Below are 21,293 nucleotides of genomic sequence, written 5' to 3'. Positions count from 1 at the left end.
TCCACCAAGTGTTTTTGGTGTAGCTGGCACGTGATTTTGGCGTGTCACGCAGGTGGTTCCGGCGTGTCCAGCAGGTGATTCCGGAGTGTCCCACATGTGGTTCTGGCACGTCTGAGAGGTGGTTCCGGCATGCCCGGCAGGTGATTCCGGAGTCTGCGGCATGTGGTTCTGGCACATGGTAGTGGTGGTTCCGACATGCCCTGCAGGTGATTCCAGAGTGTCCGGCAAGTGGTTCTGGCATAGCCGGCTAGTGATTTTGGCGTGTCCACCAGGTGGCTCCAGCGAGTCGAGCAGGTTGTTCCAGTGTGCTCAGCAGGTGGTTCAGGAGGGTCTGGCAGGTGTTTCCGGTGTGTCCAGTAGGTGGTTCTGGCGTGTCTGGCACGTGCTTCCGGCGCGTCTGAGAGGTGGTTCCAGCATGCCCAGCGGGTGATTCCATAGAGTCCGCCACGTGGTTCTGGCCAAGCCGGCAGGTGATTTTTGCGTCTCCGGCAGGTGGTTCCGGCGAGTCGAGCAGGATGTTCCGGCATGCTCGGCAGGTGCATCTGGTGTCTCTGGCACGTGGTTCTGTCACGTCTGAGAGGTGGTTCCAGCATGCCTGGCAGGTGATTCCGGAGTGTCCTTCAAGTGGTTCTGGCGTAGCCGCCAGGTGATTTTGCCGTGTCCGGCATGTGGTTCCGGCAATCGAGCAGGTGGTTCCAGCGTGCTCGGCAGGTGGTTCAGGTGGGTTCGGCAGGTGGTTCTGGACTGTCCTGGAGGTGGTTCCGGCATGTCCAGCACGTGGTTCTTGGATGTCTGCGAGGTGGTCCCGGCATGCCCGACAGGTGATTCCGGAGTGTCCGGCAAGTGGTTCTGGCGTAGCCGGCAGGTGATTTTGGCCTGTCCAGCATGTGATTTTGGCGTGTCCGGCAGGTGATTTTGGCGTGTCTGGCAGGTGATGTTGGCGTGTCCGGCAGGTGTTTCTGGCGAGCTGTTCAGGTGGTTTCGGCTTTCTCGGAATGTGATTCCGGAGTGTCCCTCAGGTGGTTCTGGTCTGTCCGGTAGTGGGTTCCGGCGTGTGCCGCATGTGGTTCTGGTACGTCTGAGTGGTGGTTCCCGCATGCCCAGCAGGTGATTCCGGACTGTCCGCCACGTGGTTCTGGCACATCTGAGAGGTGGTACCGGCATGCCCGGCAGGTGACCCCGGAGAGTCCTCCCAGTGGTTCTGGCCTAGCCCGCAGGTGATTTAGGCGTGTCCGGCAGGTGGTACCGGCATGCTCGGCAGGTGGTTCAGGCAGGTCCGGTAGGTGGTTCCGGTCTGTCCAGTAGGTGGTTCCGGCATGTCCGGCATGTACTTCCGGCACGTCTGAGAGGTGGTTCCGGCATGCCTGGCTGCTCAATCCATAGAGTCCGCCACATGGTTCTGGCGTAGCCGGCAGTTGATTTTGGCATGTCCGACAGGTGATTTTGGCATGTCCAGCAGGGGATTTTGACGTGTCCGGCAGGTGGTTCCTTTGTGTCCGGTAGGTGATTCTGGCGTGTCCGGCATGTGGTTCTGGCACGTCTGAGAGGTGTTTCCGGTCTGTCCTGTAGGTGGTTCTGGTGTGTCCGGCATGTGGTTCTGGCACATCTGAGAGATGTTTCCGGCATGCCCGGCGGGTCATTCCATAGAGTCCACCACGTGGCTCTGGCCTAGGCAGCAGGTGATTTTGGCGTGTCCGCCAGGTGGCTCCGGCGTGCTCGGCAGGTGGTTCCGGCATGTCTGGCAGGTGGTTCCAGTGAGTCCGGTAGGTGTTTGCGGCGTGTCCGGCACGTGCTTCCGGCACGTCTGAGAGGTGGTTCCGTCATGCATCGCAGGTGATTCCGGAGTGTCCGCCAAGTGGTTCCGGCATACCCAGCAGGTGATTTTGGCGTGTCCAGCAGCTGTTTCATGCAAGTCGAGCAGGTGGCTCCGGCATGCTGACCAGGTGCTTCCAGCGTCTCCAGCACATGGTTCTGGTGTGTCTGAGAGCTGGTTCCGGCATGTCCGGCAGATGATTCCGGAGTGTCCACCAAGTGGTTCTGGCATACCCGGCAGGTGATTTTGGCGTGTCAGGTAGGTGGTTCCGGCGAGTCGAGCAGGTGGTTCCGGAGTGCTAGGCAGGTGGTTCAGGCGGGTCTGGCAGGTGGTTTTGGTCTGTTCGGGGTGTGGTTCCGGCATCTAATGCACATGGTTCTGGCACGTCTGAGAGGTGGTTCCGGCATGCCCGGCAGGTGTTTCCAGAGTGTCCGCCAAGTGGTTCTGGCGTAGTTGGCAGGTGATTTTGGCGTGACCGGCAGGTGGTTCCGGCAAGCCTGGGAGGTGATTCCAAAGTGTTCACCGACTGGTTGTGGCGTAGCCGGCAGGTGATTTTGGTGTGTCCGGCAGGTGGTTCTGGCGAGTCGAGCAGGTGGTTCCGGCGTGCTCGGCAGGTGCTTCCGGTGTCATTGGCATGTCGTTCTGGCATGGCTGAGAGGTGGTTCCGGCATGCCTGGCAGGTGATTCCAGTGTGTTCGCCAAGTGGTTCTGGCATAGCCGGCAGGTGATTTTGCATGTCCGGCGGTGGTTCTGGCGAGTCGAGCCGGTGGTTCCGGCGTGTCCAGCAGGTGGTTCCGGTCTGTCCGGCAGGTGGTTCTGGGGTGTCCGGCACGAGGTTCTGGCACGTCTGAGAGGTTGTGCCGGCATGCCCTTCACGTGATTCCTGCTTGTCCGCCAAGTGGTTCTGGTGTAGCGGGCTGGTGATTTTGGAGTGTCCGGCAGGTGGGACCGGTGAGTCAAGCAGGTGGTTCAGGCGAGTGTTTCCTGTGCCTCCGATCTGTCCGGGAGATCGTTCCGGCCTGTCTGGCACGTGCTTCTGGCACGTCTGAGAGGTTGTGCTGGCATGCCCGGCAGGTGATTCTGGAGTGTCCGGCAAGTGGTTCTGGTGTAGCCGGCAGGTGATTTTGCTGTGTCCGTCAGGTGGTTCCCGAGAGTCGAGCAGGAGGCTCCAGCATGCTCGGCAGGTGCTCCGGAGTCTCCGGCACGTGGTTCTGGCACGTCTGAGAGGTGGTTCCGGCATGCCCGGCAGGTGATTCCGGAGTGTCCGGCAAGTGGTTCTGTCGTAGCCAACAGGTGATTTTGGCATGTCTGTCAGGTGGGTCCGGTGAGTCAGGCAGGTGGTTCCTGCGAGTTTGGCTGTGGGTTCCGGTCTGTTCTGGAGGTGGTTCTGACGTGTCCGGCACGTGCTTCAGGCACGTCTGAGAGATTGTGCTGGCATGCCCGGCAGGTGATTGTGGAGTGTCCAGTAAGTGGTTCTGGTGTAGCCGGCAGGTGATTTTGCCATGTCCAGCAGGTGGTTCCGGCGAGTCGAGCATGCGGCTGTGGCGTGCTCGGCAGGTGCTTCCGGTGTCTAGGTATTCGGTTCGTGAACGTCTGAGAGGTGGTTCAGGCATGCCCGGCAGGTGATTCCGGAGTGTCCGGCAAGTGGTTCTGGCGTAGCCGGCAGGTGATTTTGGCGTCTCCGGCAGTTGGTCCTGCGAGTCGAGCAGGTGGTTCCGATGTGCTCAGCAGGTGGTTCAGGCGGGTCCGGCAGGTGGTTCCAGTCTCTCCATGACGTGGTTCCAGCGTGTCCGGCACGTGGTTGTGGTACGTCTAAGAGGTGGTTCCGGCAAGCCCGGCAGGTGATTCCGAGTGTCCGCCAAGTGGTTCTGGCTTACCCAACAGGTGATTTTGGCATGTCCGGCAGGGGTGTCTGGCGAGTCGAGCAGGTGGTTCCAGAGAGTTTGTCAGTAGGTTCCGGTCTGTCCTGGAGGTGGTTCCAGCATGTCCGGCACCTGGTTCTGGCACGTCTGAGAGGTGGTTCCGGCATGCGCGACAGGTGATTCTGGAATGTCTGGCAAGTGGTTCTGGCGTAGCTGGCAGGTGATTTTGGCGTGTCCGGCAGGTGATTTTGGCGTGTCCGGCAGGTAGGTCTTGCAAGTCGAGCAGGTGGTTCCTGTATGCTTGGCAGGTGGTTCAGGCGTGTCCAGCATGTGGTTCCGTTGTGTCCAGTAGGTGGTTCCGGTATGTCCGGCATGTGGTTCTGGCACGTCTGAGAGGTGGTTCCGGCATGCCTGGCAGGTAATTCCGGAGTGTCTGCCAAGTGGTTCTGGCGTAGCCCACTGGCGATCTTGGCGTGTCTGGCAGGTGGTTCCGGTGTGCTCGGCAGGTGGTTCCTGCAGGTCCGGCAGGTGGTTCTGGTCTGTCCATAGGTGGTTCCTACGTGTAAGGCACGTGGTTCCGGCAAGTATGAGAGGTGGTTCTCACATGCCCGTCAGGTGATTCCACAGAGTGCACCAAGTGGTTCTGGCGTAGCCGGCAGGTGATTTTGGCGTGTCCAACAGGTGGTTCCAGCGAGTTGAGCAGGTGTTTCTGGCGTGCTTGGCGGGTGCTTCCGGTGTCTTTGGCACATGGTTCTGGAACGTCTGAGAGGTGGTTGTGGCATGCCCGGCACGTGATTCTGGAGTGTCCGCCAAGAGGTTCTGGCGTAGCCGGCAGGTGATTTTGGCATCTGTGGCGGGTGGTTCCGGCGAGTCGAGCAGTTGGTTCCAGCGGGCTCGGCAGGTGCATCCGGTGTCTCTGGCACGTGGTTCTGGAGCGTCTGAGATGTGGTTCCAGCATGTCCGGCAGGTGATTCCGGAGTGTCTGCCGAGTGGTTCTGGCGTAGCCGTCAGGTGATTTTGGCGTGTCCAGCAGGTGGTTCTGGGGAGTGGATCAGGTTGTTCCGGCATACACGGCAGGTGGTTCAGGCGTGTCTGGCACATGGTTCTGGCACGTCTGAGAGGTGGTTCTGGCATGAGCGGCAGGTGATCCCGGAGAGTCCTCCAAGTGGTTCTGGCGTAGCCCGCAGGTGTTTTTGGTGTGTCCAGCAGGTGGTTCTCAGGAGTTGAGCAGGTGGTTCCGGCATGGTCGGCAGGTGGTTCCGGCATGCCCGGCAGTTGATTCCGGAGTGTCCCACATGTGGTTCTGGCACGTCTGAGAGGTGGTTCCGGCATGCCCGGCAGGTGATTCCGGAGTCTGCGGCATGTGGTTCTGGCACATGGTAGTGGTGGTTCCGACATGCCCTGCAGGTGATTCCAGAGTGTCCGGCAAGTGGTTCTGGCATAGCCGGCTAGTGATTTTGGCGTGTCCACCAGGTGGCTCCAGCGAGTCGAGCAGGTTGTTCCAGTGTGCTCAGCAGGTGGTTCAGGAGGGTCTGGCAGGTGTTTCCGGTGTGTCCAGTAGGTGGTTCTGGCGTGTCTGGCACGTGCTTCCGGCGCGTCTGAGAGGTGGTTCCAGCATGCCCAGCGGGTGATTCCATAGAGTCCGCCACGTGGTTCTGGCCAAGCCGGCAGGTGATTTTTGCGTCTCCGGCAGGTGGTTCCGGCGAGTCGAGCAGGATGTTCCGGCATGCTCGGCAGGTGCATCTGGTGTCTCTGGCACGTGGTTCTGTCACGTCTGAGAGGTGGTTCCAGCATGCCTGGCAGGTGATTCCGGAGTGTCCTTCAAGTGGTTCTGGCGTAGCCGCCAGGTGATTTTGCCGTGTCCGGCATGTGGTTCCGGCAATCGAGCAGGTGGTTCCAGCGTGCTCGGCAGGTGGTTCAGGTGGGTTCGGCAGGTGGTTCTGGACTGTCCTGGAGGTGGTTCCGGCATGTCCAGCACGTGGTTCTTGGATGTCTGCGAGGTGGTCCCGGCATGCCCGACAGGTGATTCCGGAGTGTCCGGCAAGTGGTTCTGGCGTAGCCGGCAGGTGATTTTGGCCTGTCCAGCATGTGATTTTGGCGTGTCCGGCAGGTGATTTTGGCGTGTCCGGCAGGTGATGTTGGCGTGTCCGGCAGGTGTTTCTGGCGAGCTGTTCAGGTGGTTTCGGCTTTCTCGGAATGTGATTCCGGAGTGTCCGGCAGGTGGTTCTGGTCTGTCCGGTAGTGGGTTCCGGCGTGTGCCGCATGTGGTTCTGGTACGTCTGAGTGGTGGTTCCCGCATGCCCAGCAGGTGATTCCGGACTGTCCGCCACGTGGTTCTGGCACATCTGAGAGGTGGTACCGGCATGCCCGGCAGGTGACCCCGGAGAGTCCTCCCAGTGGTTCTGGCCTAACCCGCAGGGGATTTTGTCGTTTCTGGCAGGTGGTTCCAGCATGCTCGGCAGGTGGTTCAGGCAGTTCCGGTAGGTGGTTCCGGTCTGTCTGAGAGGTGGTTCCGGCATGCCCGACAGGTGATTCCGGAGTGTCCGGCAAGTGGTTCTGGCGTAGCCGGCAGGTGATTTTGGCATGCCCGGCAGGTGATTTTGATGTGTCCGGCAGGTGTTTCTGGCGATCTGTTCAGGTGGTTCCAGGGTGTCCGGCACGTGCTTCCGGCACGTCTGAGAGGTGGTTCCGGCATGCCCGGCAGGTGATTCCGGAGTGTCCGGCAAGTGGTTCTGTCGTAGCCAACAGGTGATTTTGGCATGTCCGGCAGGGGTGTCTGGCGAGTCGAGCAGGTGGTTCCGGCGAGTTTGTCAGTAGGTTCCGGTCTGTCCTGGAGGTGGTTCCAGCATGTCTGGCACCTGGTTCTGGCACGTCTGAGAGGTGGTTCCGGCATGCCCGGCAGTTGATTCCGGAGTGTCCCACATGTGGTTCTGGCACGTCTGAGAGGTGGTTCCGGCATGCCCGGCAGTTGATTTCGGAGTGTCCCACATGTGGTTCTGGCACATCTGAGAGGTGGTTCCGGCATGCCCGGCAGGTGATTCCGGAGTCTGCGGCATGTGGTTCTGGCACATGGTAGTGGTGGTTCCGACATGCCCTGCAGGTGATTCCAGAGTGTCCGGCAAGTGGTTCTGGCATAGCCGGCTAGTGATTTTGGCGTGTCCACCAGGTGGCTCCAGCGAGTCGAGCAGGTTGTTCCAGTGTGCTCAGCAGGTGGTTCAGGAGGGTCTGGCAGGTGTTTCCGGTGTGTCCAGTAGGTGGTTCTGGCGTGTCTGGCACGTGCTTCCGGCGCGTCTGAGAGGTGGTTCCAGCATGCCCAGCGGGTGATTCCATAGAGTCCGCCACGTGGTTCTGGCCAAGCCGGCAGGTGATTTTTGCGTCTCCGGCAGGTGGTTCCGGCGAGTCGAGCAGGATGTTCCGGCATGCTCGGCAGGTGCATCTGGTGTCTCTGGCACGTGGTTCTGTCACGTCTGAGAGGTGGTTCCAGCATGCCTGGCAGGTGATTCCGGAGTGTCCTTCAAGTGGTTCTGGCGTAGCCGCCAGGTGATTTTGCCGTGTCCGGCATGTGGTTCCGGCAATCGAGCAGGTGGTTCCAGCGTGCTCGGCAGGTGGTTCAGGTGGGTTCGGCAGGTGGTTCTGGACTGTCCTGGAGGTGGTTCCGGCATGTCCAGCACGTGGTTCTTGGATGTCTGCGAGGTGGTCCCGGCATGCCCGACAGGTGATTCCGGAGTGTCCGGCAAGTGGTTCTGGCGTAGCCGGCAGGTGATTTTGGCCTGTCCAGCATGTGATTTTGGCGTGTCTGGCAGGTGATTTTGGCGTGTCTGGCAGGTGATGTTGGCGTGTCCGGCAGGTGTTTCTGGCGAGCTGTTCAGGTTTTTTCGGCTTTCTCGGAATGTGATTCCGGAGTGTCCCTCAGGTGGTTCTGGTCTGTCCGGTAGTGGGTTCCGGCGTGTGCTGCATGTGGTTCTGGTACGTCTGAGTGGTGGTTCCCGCATGCCCAGCAGGTGATTCCGGACTGTCCGCCACGTGGTTCTGGCACATCTGAGAGGTGGTACCGGCATGCCCGGCAGGTGACCCCGGAGAGTCCTCCCAGTGGTTCTGGCCTAGCCCGCAGGTGATTTAGGCGTGTCCGGCAGGTGGTACCGGCATGCTCGGCAGGTGGTTCAGGCAGGTCCGGTAGGTGGTTCCGGTCTGTCCAGTAGGTATTTCCGGCATGTCCGGCATGTACTTCCGGCACGTCTGAGAGGTGGTTCCGGCATGCCTGGCTGCTCAATCCATAGAGTCCGCCACGTGGTTCTGGCCAAGCTGGCAGGTGATTTTGGCATCTCCGGCAGGTGGTTCCGGCGAGTCGAGCAGGAGGTTCCGGTGTGCTCAGCAAGTGCATCCGGTGTCTCTGGCACATGGTTCTGGCACGTCTGAGAGGTGGTTCCAGCAATGCCTGGCAGGTGATTCTGGAATGTCCGCCAAGTGGTTCTGGCGTAGCCGACAGGTGATTTTGCCGTGTCCGGAATGTGGTTCCGGCGACTCGAGCAGGTGGTTCCAGCGTGCTCGGCAGGTGGTTCAGGTGGGTCCGGCAGGTGGTTCTGGTCTGTTCTGGAGTTGGTTCTGGCATGTCCAGCACGTGGTTCTGGCACTTCTGAGCGGTGGTTTTGGCATGCCCGACAGTTGATTCCGGAGTGTCCGGCAAGTGGTTCTGGCGTAGCCGGCAGTTGATTTTGGCATGTCCGACAGGTGATTTTGGCATGTCCAGCAGGGGATTTTGACGTGTCCGGCAGGTGGTTCCTTTGTGTCCGGTAGGTGATTCTGGCGTGTCCGGCATGTGGTTCTGGCACGTCTGAGAGGTGTTTCCGGCATGCCCGGCGGGTCATTCCATAGAGTCCACCACGTGGCTCTGGCCTAGCCAGCAGGTGATTTTGGCGTGTCTGCCAGGTGGCTCCGGCGTGCTCGGCAGGTGGTTCCGGCATGTCTGGCAGGTGGTTCCAGTGAGTCCGGTAGGTGTTTGCGGCTTGTCCGGCACGTGCTTCCGGCACGTCTGAGAGGTGGTTCCGTCATGCATCGCAGGTGATTCCGGAGTGTCCGCCAAGTGGTTCCGGCATACCCAGCAGGTGATTTTGGCGTGTCCAGCAGCTGTTTCTTGCAAGTCGAGCAGGTGGCTGCGGCATGCTGACCAGGTGCTTCCAGCGTCTCCAGCACGTGGTTCTGGTGTGTCTGAGAGCTGGTTCCGGCATGTCCGGCAGATGATTCCGGAGTGTCCACCAAGTGGTTCTGGCATACCCGGCAGGTGATTTTGGCGTGTCAAGTAGGTGGTTCCGGCGAGTCGAGCAGGTGGTTCCGGAGTGCTAGGCAGGTGGTTCAGGCGGGTCTGGCAGGTGGTTTTGGTCTGTTCGGGGTGTGGTTCCGGCATCTAATGCACATGGTTCTGGCACGTCTGAGAGGTGGTTCCGGCATGCCCGGCAGGTGTTTCCAGAGTGTCCGCCAAGTGGTTCTGGCGTAGTTGGCAGGTGATTTTGGCGTGGCCGGCAGGTGGTTCCGGCAAGCCTGGGAGGTGATTCCAAAGTGTTCACCGACTGGTTGTGGCGTAGCCGGCAGGTGATTTTGGTGTGTCCGGCAGGTGGTTCTGGCGAGTCGAGCAGGTGGTTCCGGCGTGCTCGGCAGGTGCTTCCGGTGTCATTGGCATGTCGTTCTGGCATGGCTGAGAGGTGGTTCCGGCATGCCTGGCAGGTGATTCCAGTGTGTTCGCCAAGTGGTTCTGGCATAGCCGGCAGGTGATTTTGCATGTCCGGCGGTGGTTCTGGCGAGTCGAGCCGGTGGTTCCGGCGTGTCCAGCAGGTGGTTCCGGTCTGTCCGGCAGGTGGTTCTGGGGTGTCCGGCACGAGGTTCTGGCACGTCTGAGAGGTTGTGCCGGCATGCCCTTCACGTGATTCCTGCTTGTCCGCCAAGTGGTTCTGGTGTAGCGGGCTGGTGATTTTGGAGTGTCCGGCAGGTGGGACCGGTGAGTCAAGCAGGTGGTTCAGGCGAGTGTTTCCTGTGCCTCCGATCTGTCCGGGAGATCGTTCCGGCCTGTCTGGCACGTGCTTCTGGCACGTCTGAGAGGTTGTGCTGGCATGCCCGGCAGGTGATTCTGGAGTGTCCGGCAAGTGGTTCTGGTGTAGCCGGCAGGTGATTTTGCTGTGTCCGTCAGGTGGTTCCCGAGAGTCGAGCAGGAGGCTCCAGCATGCTCGGCAGGTGCTCCGGAGTCTCCGGCACGTGGTTCTGGCACGTCTGAGAGGTGGTTCCGGCATGCCCGGCAGGTGATTCCGGAGTGTCCGGCAAGTGGTTCTGTCGTAGCCAACAGGTGATTTTGGCATGTCTGTCAGGTGGGTCCGGTGAGTCAGGCAGGTGGTTCCTGCGAGTTTGGCTGTGGGTTCCGGTCTGTTCTGGAGGTGGTTCTGACGTGTCCGGCACGTGCTTCAGGCACGTCTGAGAGATTGTGCTGGCATGCCCGGCAGGTGATTGTGGAGTGTCCAGTAAGTGGTTCTGGTGTAGCCGGCAGGTGATTTTGCCATGTCCAGCAGGTGGTTCCGGCGAGTCGAGCATGCGGCTGTGGCGTGCTCGGCAGGTGCTTCCGGTGTCTAGGTATTCGGTTCGTGAACGTCTGAGAGGTGGTTCAGGCATGCCCGGCAGGTGATTCCGGAGTGTCCGGCAAGTGGTTCTGGCGTAGCCGGCAGGTGATTTTGGCGTCTCCGGCAGTTGGTCCTGCGAGTCGAGCAGGTGGTTCCGGTGTGCTCAGCAGGTGGTTCAGGCGGGTCCGGCAGGTGGTTCCAGTCTCTCCATGACGTGGTTCCAGCGTGTCCGGCACGTGGTTGTGGTACGTCTAAGAGGTGGTTCCGGCAAGCCCGGCAGGTGATTCCGAGTGTCCGCCAAGTGGTTCTGGCTTACCCAACAGGTGATTTTGGCATGTCCGGCAGGGGTGTCTGGCGAGTCGAGCAGGTGGTTCCGGCGAGTTTGTCAGTAGGTTCCGGTCTGTCCTGGAGGTGGTTCCAGCATGTCCGGCACCTGGTTCTGGCATGTCTGAGAGGTGGTTCCGGCATGCGCGACAGGTGATTCTGGAATGTCTGGCAAGTGGTTCTGGCGTAGCTGGCAGGTGATTTTGGCGTGTCCGGCAGGTGATTTTGGCGTGTCCGGCAGGTAGGTCTTGCGAGTCGAGCAGGTGGTTCCTGTATGCTTGGCAGGTGGTTCAGGCGTGTCCAGCATGTGGTTCCGTTGTGTCCAGTAGGTGGTTCCGGCATGTCCGGCATGTGGTTCTGGCACGTCTGAGAGGTGGTTCCGGCATGCCTGGCAGGTAATTCCGGAGTGTCTGCCAAGTGGTTCTGGCGTAGCCCACTGGTGGTCTTGGCGTGTCTGGCAGGTGGTTCCGGTGTGCTCGGCAGGTGGTTCCTGCAGGTCCGGCAGGTGGTTCTGGTCTGTCCATAGGTGGTTCCTACGTGTAAGGCACGTGGTTCCGGCAAGTATGAGAGGTGGTTCTCACATGCCCGTCAGGTGATTCCAGAGAGTGCACCAAGTGGTTCTGGCGTAGCCGGCAGGTGATTTTGGCGTGTCCAACAGGTGGTTCCAGCGAGTTGAGCAGGTGTTTCTGGCGTGCTTGGCGGGTGCTTCCGGTGTCTTTGGCACATGGTTCTGGAACGTCTGAGAGGTGGTTGTGGCATGCCCGGCACGTGATTCTGGAGTGTCCGCCAAGAGGTTCTGGCGTAGCCGGCAGGTGATTTTGGCATCTGTGGCGGGTGGTTCCGGCGAGTCGAGCAGTTGGTTCCAGCGGGCTCGGCAGGTGCATCCGGTGTCTCTGGCACGTGGTTCTGGAGCGTCTGAGATGTGGTTCCAGCATGTCCGGCAGGTGATTCCGGAGTGTCTGCCGAGTGGTTCTGGCGTAGCCGTCAGGTGATTTTGGCGTGTCCAGCAGGTGGTTCTGGGGAGTGGATCAGGTTGTTCCGGCATACACGGCAGGTGGTTCAGGCGTGTCTGGCACATGGTTCTGGCACGTCTGAGAGGTGGTTCTGGCATGAGCGGCAGGTGATCCCGGAGAGTCCTCCAAGTGGTTCTGGCGTAGCCCGCAGGTGTTTTTGGTGTGTCCAGCAGGTGGTTCTCAGGAGTTGAGCAGGTGGTTCCGGCATGGTCGGCAGGTGGTTCAGGCAGGTCCGGCAGGTGGTTGCAGTCTCTCCATGACGTGGTTCCGGCATGCCCGGAAGGTGATTCTGGAGTGTCCACCAAGTGTTTTTGGTGTAGCTGGCACGTGATTTTGGCGTGTCACGCAGGTGGTTCCGGCGTGTCCAGCAGGTGATTCCGGAGTGTCCCACATGTGGTTCTGGCACGTCTGAGAGGTGGTTCCGGCATGCCCGGCAGGTGATTCCGGAGTCTGCGGCATGTGGTTCTGGCACATGGTAGTGGTGGTTCCGACATGCCCTGCAGGTGATTCCAGAGTGTCCGGCAAGTGGTTCTGGCATAGCCGGCTAGTGATTTTGGCGTGTCCACCAGGTGGCTCCAGCGAGTCGAGCAGGTTGTTCCAGTGTGCTCAGCAGGTGGTTCAGGAGGGTCTGGCAGGTGTTTCCGGTGTGTCCAGTAGGTGGTTCTGGCGTGTCTGGCACGTGCTTCCGGCGCGTCTGAGAGGTGGTTCCAGCATGCCCAGCGGGTGATTCCATAGAGTCCGCCACGTGGTTCTGGCCAAGCCGGCAGGTGATTTTTGCGTCTCCGGCAGGTGGTTCCGGCGAGTCGAGCAGGATGTTCCGGCATGCTCGGCAGGTGCATCTGGTGTCTCTGGCACGTGGTTCTGTCACGTCTGAGAGGTGGTTCCAGCATGCCTGGCAGGTGATTCCGGAGTGTCCTTCAAGTGGTTCTGGCGTAGCCGCCAGGTGATTTTGCCGTGTCCGGCATGTGGTTCCGGCAATCGAGCAGGTGGTTCCAGCGTGCTCGGCAGGTGGTTCAGGTGGGTTCGGCAGGTGGTTCTGGACTGTCCTGGAGGTGGTTCCGGCATGTCCAGCACGTGGTTCTTGGATGTCTGCGAGGTGGTCCCGGCATGCCCGACAGGTGATTCCGGAGTGTCCGGCAAGTGGTTCTGGCGTAGCCGGCAGGTGATTTTGGCCTGTCCAGCATGTGATTTTGGCGTGTCCGGCAGGTGATTTTGGCGTGTCTGGCAGGTGATGTTGGCGTGTCCGGCAGGTGTTTCTGGCGAGCTGTTCAGGTGGTTTCGGCTTTCTCGGAATGTGATTCCGGAGTGTCCCTCAGGTGGTTCTGGTCTGTCCGGTAGTGGGTTCCGGCGTGTGCCGCATGTGGTTCTGGTACGTCTGAGTGGTGGTTCCCGCATGCCCAGCAGGTGATTCCGGACTGTCCGCCACGTGGTTCTGGCACATCTGAGAGGTGGTACCGGCATGCCCGGCAGGTGACCCCGGAGAGTCCTCCCAGTGGTTCTGGCCTAGCCCGCAGGTGATTTAGGCGTGTCCGGCAGGTGGTACCGGCATGCTCGGCAGGTGGTTCAGGCAGGTCCGGTAGGTGGTTCCGGTCTGTCCAGTAGGTGGTTCCGGCATGTCCGGCATGTACTTCCGGCACGTCTGAGAGGTGGTTCCGGCATGCCTGGCTGCTCAATCCATAGAGTCCGCCACATGGTTCTGGCGTAGCCGGCAGTTGATTTTGGCATGTCCGACAGGTGATTTTGGCATGTCCAGCAGGGGATTTTGACGTGTCCGGCAGGTGGTTCCTTTGTGTCCGGTAGGTGATTCTGGCGTGTCCGGCATGTGGTTCTGGCACGTCTGAGAGGTGTTTCCGGTCTGTCCTGTAGGTGGTTCTGGTGTGTCCGGCATGTGGTTCTGGCACATCTGAGAGATGTTTCCGGCATGCCCGGCGGGTCATTCCATAGAGTCCACCACGTGGCTCTGGCCTAGGCAGCAGGTGATTTTGGCGTGTCCGCCAGGTGGCTCCGGCGTGCTCGGCAGGTGGTTCCGGCATGTCTGGCAGGTGGTTCCAGTGAGTCCGGTAGGTGTTTGCGGCGTGTCCGGCACGTGCTTCCGGCACGTCTGAGAGGTGGTTCCGTCATGCATCGCAGGTGATTCCGGAGTGTCCGCCAAGTGGTTCCGGCATACCCAGCAGGTGATTTTGGCGTGTCCAGCAGCTGTTTCATGCAAGTCGAGCAGGTGGCTCCGGCATGCTGACCAGGTGCTTCCAGCGTCTCCAGCACATGGTTCTGGTGTGTCTGAGAGCTGGTTCCGGCATGTCCGGCAGATGATTCCGGAGTGTCCACCAAGTGGTTCTGGCATACCCGGCAGGTGATTTTGGCGTGTCAGGTAGGTGGTTCCGGCGAGTCGAGCAGGTGGTTCCGGAGTGCTAGGCAGGTGGTTCAGGCGGGTCTGGCAGGTGGTTTTGGTCTGTTCGGGGTGTGGTTCCGGCATCTAATGCACATGGTTCTGGCACGTCTGAGAGGTGGTTCCGGCATGCCCGGCAGGTGTTTCCAGAGTGTCCGCCAAGTGGTTCTGGCGTAGTTGGCAGGTGATTTTGGCGTGGCCGGCAGGTGGTTCCGGCAAGCCTGGGAGGTGATTCCAAAGTGTTCACCGACTGGTTGTGGCGTAGCCGGCAGGTGATTTTGGTGTGTCCGGCAGGTGGTTCTGGCGAGTCGAGCAGGTGGTTCCGGCGTGCTCGGCAGGTGCTTCCGGTGTCATTGGCATGTCGTTCTGGCATGGCTGAGAGGTGGTTCCGGCATGCCTGGCAGGTGATTCCAGTGTGTTCGCCAAGTGGTTCTGGCATAGCCGGCAGGTGATTTTGCATGTCCGGCGGTGGTTCTGGCGAGTCGAGCCGGTGGTTCCGGCGTGTCCAGCAGGTGGTTCCGGTCTGTCCGGCAGGTGGTTCTGGGGTGTCCGGCACGAGGTTCTGGCACGTCTGAGAGGTTGTGCCGGCATGCCCTTCACGTGATTCCTGCTTGTCCGCCAAGTGGTTCTGGTGTAGCGGGCTGGTGATTTTGGAGTGTCCGGCAGGTGGGACCGGTGAGTCAAGCAGGTGGTTCAGGCGAGTGTTTCCTGTGCCTCCGATCTGTCCGGGAGATCGTTCCGGCCTGTCTGGCACGTGCTTCTGGCACGTCTGAGAGGTTGTGCTGGCATGCCCGGCAGGTGATTCTGGAGTGTCCGGCAAGTGGTTCTGGTGTAGCCGGCAGGTGATTTTGCTGTGTCCGTCAGGTGGTTCCCGAGAGTCGAGCAGGAGGCTCCAGCATGCTCGGCAGGTGCTCCGGAGTCTCCGGCACGTGGTTCTGGCACGTCTGAGAGGTGGTTCCGGCATGCCCGGCAGGTGATTCCGGAGTGTCCGGCAAGTGGTTCTGTCGTAGCCAACAGGTGATTTTGGCATGTCTGTCAGGTGGGTCCGGTGAGTCAGGCAGGTGGTTCCTGCGAGTTTGGCTGTGGGTTCCGGTCTGTTCTGGAGGTGGTTCTGACGTGTCCGGCACGTGCTTCAGGCACGTCTGAGAGATTGTGCTGGCATGCCCGGCAGGTGATTGTGGAGTGTCCAGTAAGTGGTTCTGGTGTAGCCGGCAGGTGATTTTGCCATGTCCAGCAGGTGGTTCCGGCGAGTCGAGCATGCGGCTGTGGCGTGCTCGGCAGGTGCTTCCGGTGTCTAGGTATTCGGTTCGTGAACGTCTGAGAGGTGGTTCAGGCATGCCCGGCAGGTGATTCCGGAGTGTCCGGCAAGTGGTTCTGGCGTAGCCGGCAGGTGATTTTGGCGTCTCCGGCAGTTGGTCCTGCGAGTCGAGCAGGTGGTTCCGATGTGCTCAGCAGGTGGTTCAGGCGGGTCCGGCAGGTGGTTCCAGTCTCTCCATGACGTGGTTCCAGCGTGTCCGGCACGTGGTTGTGGTACGTCTAAGAGGTGGTTCCGGCAAGCCCGGCAGGTGATTCCGAGTGTCCGCCAAGTGGTTCTGGCTTACCCAACAGGTGATTTTGGCATGTCCGGCAGGGGTGTCTGGCGAGTCGAGCAGGTGGTTCCAGAGAGTTTGTCAGTAGGTTCCGGTCTGTCCTGGAGGTGGTTCCAGCATGTCCGGCACCTGGTTCTGGCACGTCTGAGAGGTGGTTCCGGCATGCGCGACAGGTGATTCTGGAATGTCTGGCAAGTGGTTCTGGCGTAGCTGGCAGGTGATTTTGGCGTGTCCGGCAGGTGATTTTGGCGTGTCCGGCAGGTAGGTCTTGCAAGTCGAGCAGGTGGTTCCTGTATGCTTGGCAGGTGGTTCAGGCGTGTCCAGCATGTGGTTCCGTTGTGTCCAGTAGGTGGTTCCGGTATGTCCGGCATGTGGTTCTGGCACGTCTGAGAGGTGGTTCCGGCATGCCTGGCAGGTAATTCCGGAGTGTCTGCCAAGTGGTTCTGGCGTAGCCCACTGGCGATCTTGGCGTGTCTGGCAGGTGGTTCCGGTGTGCTCGGCAGGTGGTTCCTGCAGGTCCGGCAGGTGGTTCTGGTCTGTCCATAGGTGGTTCCTACGTGTAAGGCACGTGGTTCCGGCAAGTATGAGAGGTGGTTCTCACATGCCCGTCAGGTGATTCCACAGAGTGCACCAAGTGGTTCTGGCGTAGCCGGCAGGTGATTTTGGCGTGTCCAACAGGTGGTTCCAGCGAGTTGAGCAGGTGTTTCTGGCGTGCTTGGCGGGTGCTTCCGGTGTCTTTGGCACATGGTTCTGGAACGTCTGAGAGGTGGTTGTGGCATGCCCGGCACGTGATTCTGGAGTGTCCGCCAAGAGGTTCTGGCGTAGCCGGCAGGTGATTTTGGCATCTGTGGCGGGTGGTTCCGGCGAGTCGAGCAGTTGGTTCCAGCGGGCTCGGCAGGTGCATCCGGTGTCTCTGGCACGTGGTTCTGGAGCGTCTGAGATGTGGTTCCAGCATGTCCGGCAGGTGATTCCGGAGTGTCTGCCGAGTGGTTCTGGCGTAGCCGTCAGGTGATTTTGGCGTGTCCAGCAGGTGGTTCTGGGGAGTGGATCAGGTTGTTCCGGCATACACGGCAGGTGGTTCAGGCGTGTCTGGCACATGGTTCTGGCACGTCTGAGAGGTGGTTCTGGCATGAGCGGCAGGTGATCCCGGAGAGTCCTCCAAGTGGTTCTGGCGTAGCCCGCAGGTGTTTTTGGTGTGTCCAGCAGGTGGTTCTCAGGAGTTGAGCAGGTGGTTCCGGCATGGTCGGCAGGTGGTTCCGGCATGCCCGGCAGTTGATTCCGGAGTGTCCCACATGTGGTTCTGGCACGTCTGAGAGGTGGTTCCGGCATGCCCGGCAGGTGATTCCGGAGTCTGCGGCATGTGGTTCTGGCACATGGTAGTGGTGGTTCCGACATGCCCTGCAGGTGATTCCAGAGTGTCCGGCAAGTGGTTCTGGCATAGCCGGCTAGTGATTTTGGCGTGTCCACCAGGTGGCTCCAGCGAGTCGAGCAGGTTGTTCCAGTGTGCTCAGCAGGTGGTTCAGGAGGGTCTAGCAGGTGTTTCCGGTGTGTCCAGTAGGTGGTTCTGGCGTGTCTGGCACGTGCTTCCGGCGCGTCTGAGAGGTGGTTCCAGCATGCCCAGCGGGTGATTCCATAGAGTCCGCCACGTGGTTCTGGCCAAGCCGGCAGGTGATTTTTGCGTCTCCGGCAGGTGGTTCCGGCGAGTCGAGCAGGATGTTCCGGCATGCTCGGCAGGTGCATCTGGTGTCTCTGGCACGTGGTTCTGTCACGTCTGAGAGGTGGTTCCAGCATGCCTGGCAGGTGATTCCGGAGTGTCCTTCAAGTGGTTCTGGCGTAGCCGCCAGGTGATTTTGCCGTGTCCGGCATGTGGTTCCGGCAATCGAGCAGGTGGTTCCAGCGTGCTCGGCAGGTGGTTCAGGTGGGTTCGGCAGGTGGTTCTGGACTGTCCTGGAGGTGGTTCCGGCATGTCCAGCACGTGGTTCTTGGATGTCTGCGAGGTGGTCCCGGCATGCCCGACAGGTGATTCCGGAGTGTCCGGCAAGTGGTTCTGGCGTAGCCGGCAGGTGATTTTGGCCTGTCCAGCATGTGATTTTGGCGTGTCCGGCAGGTGATTTTGGCGTGTCCGGCAGGTGATGTTGGCGTGTCCGGCAGGTGTTTCTGGCGAGCTGTTCAGGTGGTTTCGGCTTTCTCGGAATGTGATTCCGGAGTGTCCGGCAGGTGGTTCTGGTCTGTCCGGTAGTGGGTTCCGGCGTGTGCCGCATGTGGTTCTGGTACGTCTGAGTGGTGGTTCCCGCATGCCCAGCAGGTGATTCCGGACTGTCCGCCACGTGGTTCTGGCACATCTGAGAGGTGGTACCGGCATGCCCGGCAGGTGACCCCGGAGAGTCCTCCCAGTGGTTCTGGCCTAACCCGCAGGGGATTTTGTCGTTTCTGGCAGGTGGTTCCAGCATGCTCGGCAGGTGGTTCAGGCAGTTCCGGTAGGTGGTTCCGGTCTGTCTGAGAGGTGGTTCCGGCATGCCCGACAGGTGATTCCGGAGTGTCCGGCAAGTGGTTCTGGCGTAGCCGGCAGGTGATTTTGGCATGCCCGGCAGGTGATTTTGATGTGTCCGGCAGGTGTTTCTGGCGATCTGTTCAGGTGGTTCCAGGGTGTCCGGCACGTGCTTCCGGCACGTCTGAGAGGTGGTTCCGGCATGCCCGGCAGGTGATTCCGGAGTGTCCGGCAAGTGGTTCTGTCGTAGCCAACAGGTGATTTTGGCATGTCCGGCAGGGGTGTCTGGCGAGTCGAGCAGGTGGTTCCGGCGAGTTTGTCAGTAGGTTCCGGTCTGTCCTGGAGGTGGTTCCAGCATGTCTGGCACCTGGTTCTGGCACGTCTGAGAGGTGGTTCCGGCATGCCCGGCAGTTGATTCCGGAGTGTCCCACATGTGGTTCTGGCACGTCTGAGAGGTGGTTCCGGCATGCCCGGCAGTTGATTTCGGAGTGTCCCACATGTGGTTCTGGCACATCTGAGAGGTGGTTCCGGCATGCCCGGCAGGTGATTCCGGAGTCTGCGGCATGTGGTTCTGGCACATGGTAGTGGTGGTTCCGACATGCCCTGCAGGTGATTCCAGAGTGTCCGGCAAGTGGTTCTGGCATAGCCGGCTAGTGATTTTGGCGTGTCCACCAGGTGGCTCCAGCGAGTCGAGCAGGTTGTTCCAGTGTGCTCAGCAGGTGGTTCAGGAGGGTCTGGCAGGTGTTTCCGGTGTGTCCAGTAGGTGGTTCTGGCGTGTCTGGCACGTGCTTCCGGCGCGTCTGAGAGGTGGTTCCAGCATGCCCAGCGGGTGATTCCATAGAGTCCGCCACGTGGTTCTGGCCAAGCCGGCAGGTGATTTTTGCGTCTCCGGCAGGTGGTTCCGGCGAGTCGAGCAGGATGTTCCGGCATGCTCGGCAGGTGCATCTGGTGTCTCTGGCACGTGGTTCTGTCACGTCTGAGAGGTGGTTCCAGCATGCCTGGCAGGTGATTCCGGAGTGTCCTTCAAGTGGTTCTGGCGTAGCCGCCAGGTGATTTTGCCGTGTCCGGCATGTGGTTCCGGCAATCGAGCAGGTGGTTCCAGCGTGCTCGGCAGGTGGTTCAGGTGGGTTCGGCAGGTGGTTCTGGACTGTCCTGGAGGTGGTTCCGGCATGTCCAGCACGTGGTTCTTGGATGTCTGCGAGGTGGTCCCGGCATGCCCGACAGGTGATTCCGGAGTGTCCGGCAAGTGGTTCTGGCGTAGCCGGCAGGTGATTTTGGCCTGTCCAGCATGTGATTTTGGCGTGTCTGGCAGGTGATTTTGGCGTGTCTGGCAGGTGATGTTGGCGTGTCCGGCAGGTGTTTCTGGCGAGCTGTTCAGGTTTTTTCGGCTTTCTCGGAATGTGATTCCGGAGTGTCCCTCAGGTGGTTCTGGTCTGTCCGGTAGTGGGTTCCGGCGTGTGCTGCATGTGGTTCTGGTACGTCTGAGTGGTGGTTCCCGCATGCCCAGCAGGTGATTCCGGACTGTCCGCCACGTGGTTCTGGCACATCTGAGAGGTGGTACCGGCATGCCCGGCAGGTGACCCCGGAGAGTCCTCCCAGTGGTTCTGGCCTAGCCCGCAGGTGATTTAGGCGTGTCCGGCAGGTGGTACCGGCATGCTCGGCAGGTGGTTCAGGCAGGTCCGGTAGGTGGTTCCGGTCTGTCCAGTAGGTATTTCCGGCATGTCCGGCATGTACTTCCGGCACGTCTGAGAGGTGGTTCCGGCATGCCTGGCTGCTCAATCCATAGAGTCCGCCACGTGGTTCTGGCCAAGCTGGCAGGTGATTTTGGCATCTCCGGCAGGTGGTTCCGGCGAGTCGAGCAGGAGGTTCCGGTGTGCTCAGCAAGTGCATCCGGTGTCTCTGGCACATGGTTCTGGCACGTCTGAGAGGTGGTTCCAGCAATGCCTGGCAGGTGATTCTGGAATGTCCGCCAAGTGGTTCTGGCGTAGCCGACAGGTGATTTTGCCGTGTCCGGAATGTGGTTCCGGCGACTCGAGCAGGTGGTTCCAGCGTGCTCGGCAGGTGGTTCAGGTGGGTCCGGCAGGTGGTTCTGGTCTGTTCTGGAGTTGGTTCTGGCATGTCCAGCACGTGGTTCTGGCACTTCTGAGCGGTGGTTTTGGCATGCCCGACAGTTGATTCCGGAGTGTCCGGCAAGTGGTTCTGGCGTAGCCGGCAGTTGATTTTGGCATGTCCGACAGGTGATTTTGGCATGTCCAGCAGGGGATTTTGACGTGTCCGGCAGGTGGTTCCTTTGTGTCCGGTAGGTGATTCTGGCGTGTCCGGCATGTGGTTCTGGCACGTCTGAGAGGTGTTTCCGGCATGCCCGGCGGGTCATTCCATAGAGTCCACCACGTGGCTCTGGCCTAGCCAGCAGGTGATTTTGGCGTGTCTGCCAGGTGGCTCCGGCGTGCTCGGCAGGTGGTTCCGGCATGTCTGGCAGGTGGTTCCAGTGAGTCCGGTAGGTGTTTGCGGCTTGTCCGGCACGTGCTTCCGGCACGTCTGAGAGGTGGTTCCGTCATGCATCGCAGGTGATTCCGGAGTGTCCGCCAAGTGGTTCCGGCATACCCAGCAGGTGATTTTGGCGTGTCCAGCAGCTGTTTCTTGCAAGTCGAGCAGGTGGCTGCGGCATGCTGACCAGGTGCTTCCAGCGTCTCCAGCACGTGGTTCTGGTGTGTCTGAGAGCTGGTTCCGGCATGTCCGGCAGATGATTCCGGAGTGTCCACCAAGTGGTTCTGGCATACCCGGCAGGTGATTTTGGCGTGTCAAGTAGGTGGTTCCGGCGAGTCGAGCAGGTGGTTCCGGAGTGCTAGGCAGGTGGTTCAGGCGGGTCTGGCAGGTGGTTTTGGTCTGTTCGGGGTGTGGTTCCGGCATCTAATGCACATGGTTCTGGCACGTCTGAGAGGTGGTTCCGGCATGCCCGGCAGGTGTTTCCAGAGTGTCCGCCAAGTGGTTCTGGCGTAGTTGGCAGGTGATTTTGGCGTGGCCGGCAGGTGGTTCCGGCAAGCCTGGGAGGTGATTCCAAAGTGTTCACCGACTGGTTGTGGCGTAGCCGGCAGGTGATTTTGGTGTGTCCGGCAGGTGGTTCTGGTGAGTCGAGCAGGTGGTTCCGGCGTGCTCGGCAGGTGCTTCCGGTGTCATTGGCATGTCGTTCTGGCATGGCTGAGAGGTGGTTCCGGCATG

The sequence above is a fragment of the Equus asinus genome, chromosome 1, assembly GCF_041296235.1.
Source record: "Equus asinus isolate D_3611 breed Donkey chromosome 1, EquAss-T2T_v2, whole genome shotgun sequence".
In the NCBI taxonomy this organism is placed as follows: Eukaryota; Metazoa; Chordata; class Mammalia; order Perissodactyla; family Equidae; genus Equus; species Equus asinus.
This window is presented reverse-complemented; position numbering follows the sequence as displayed.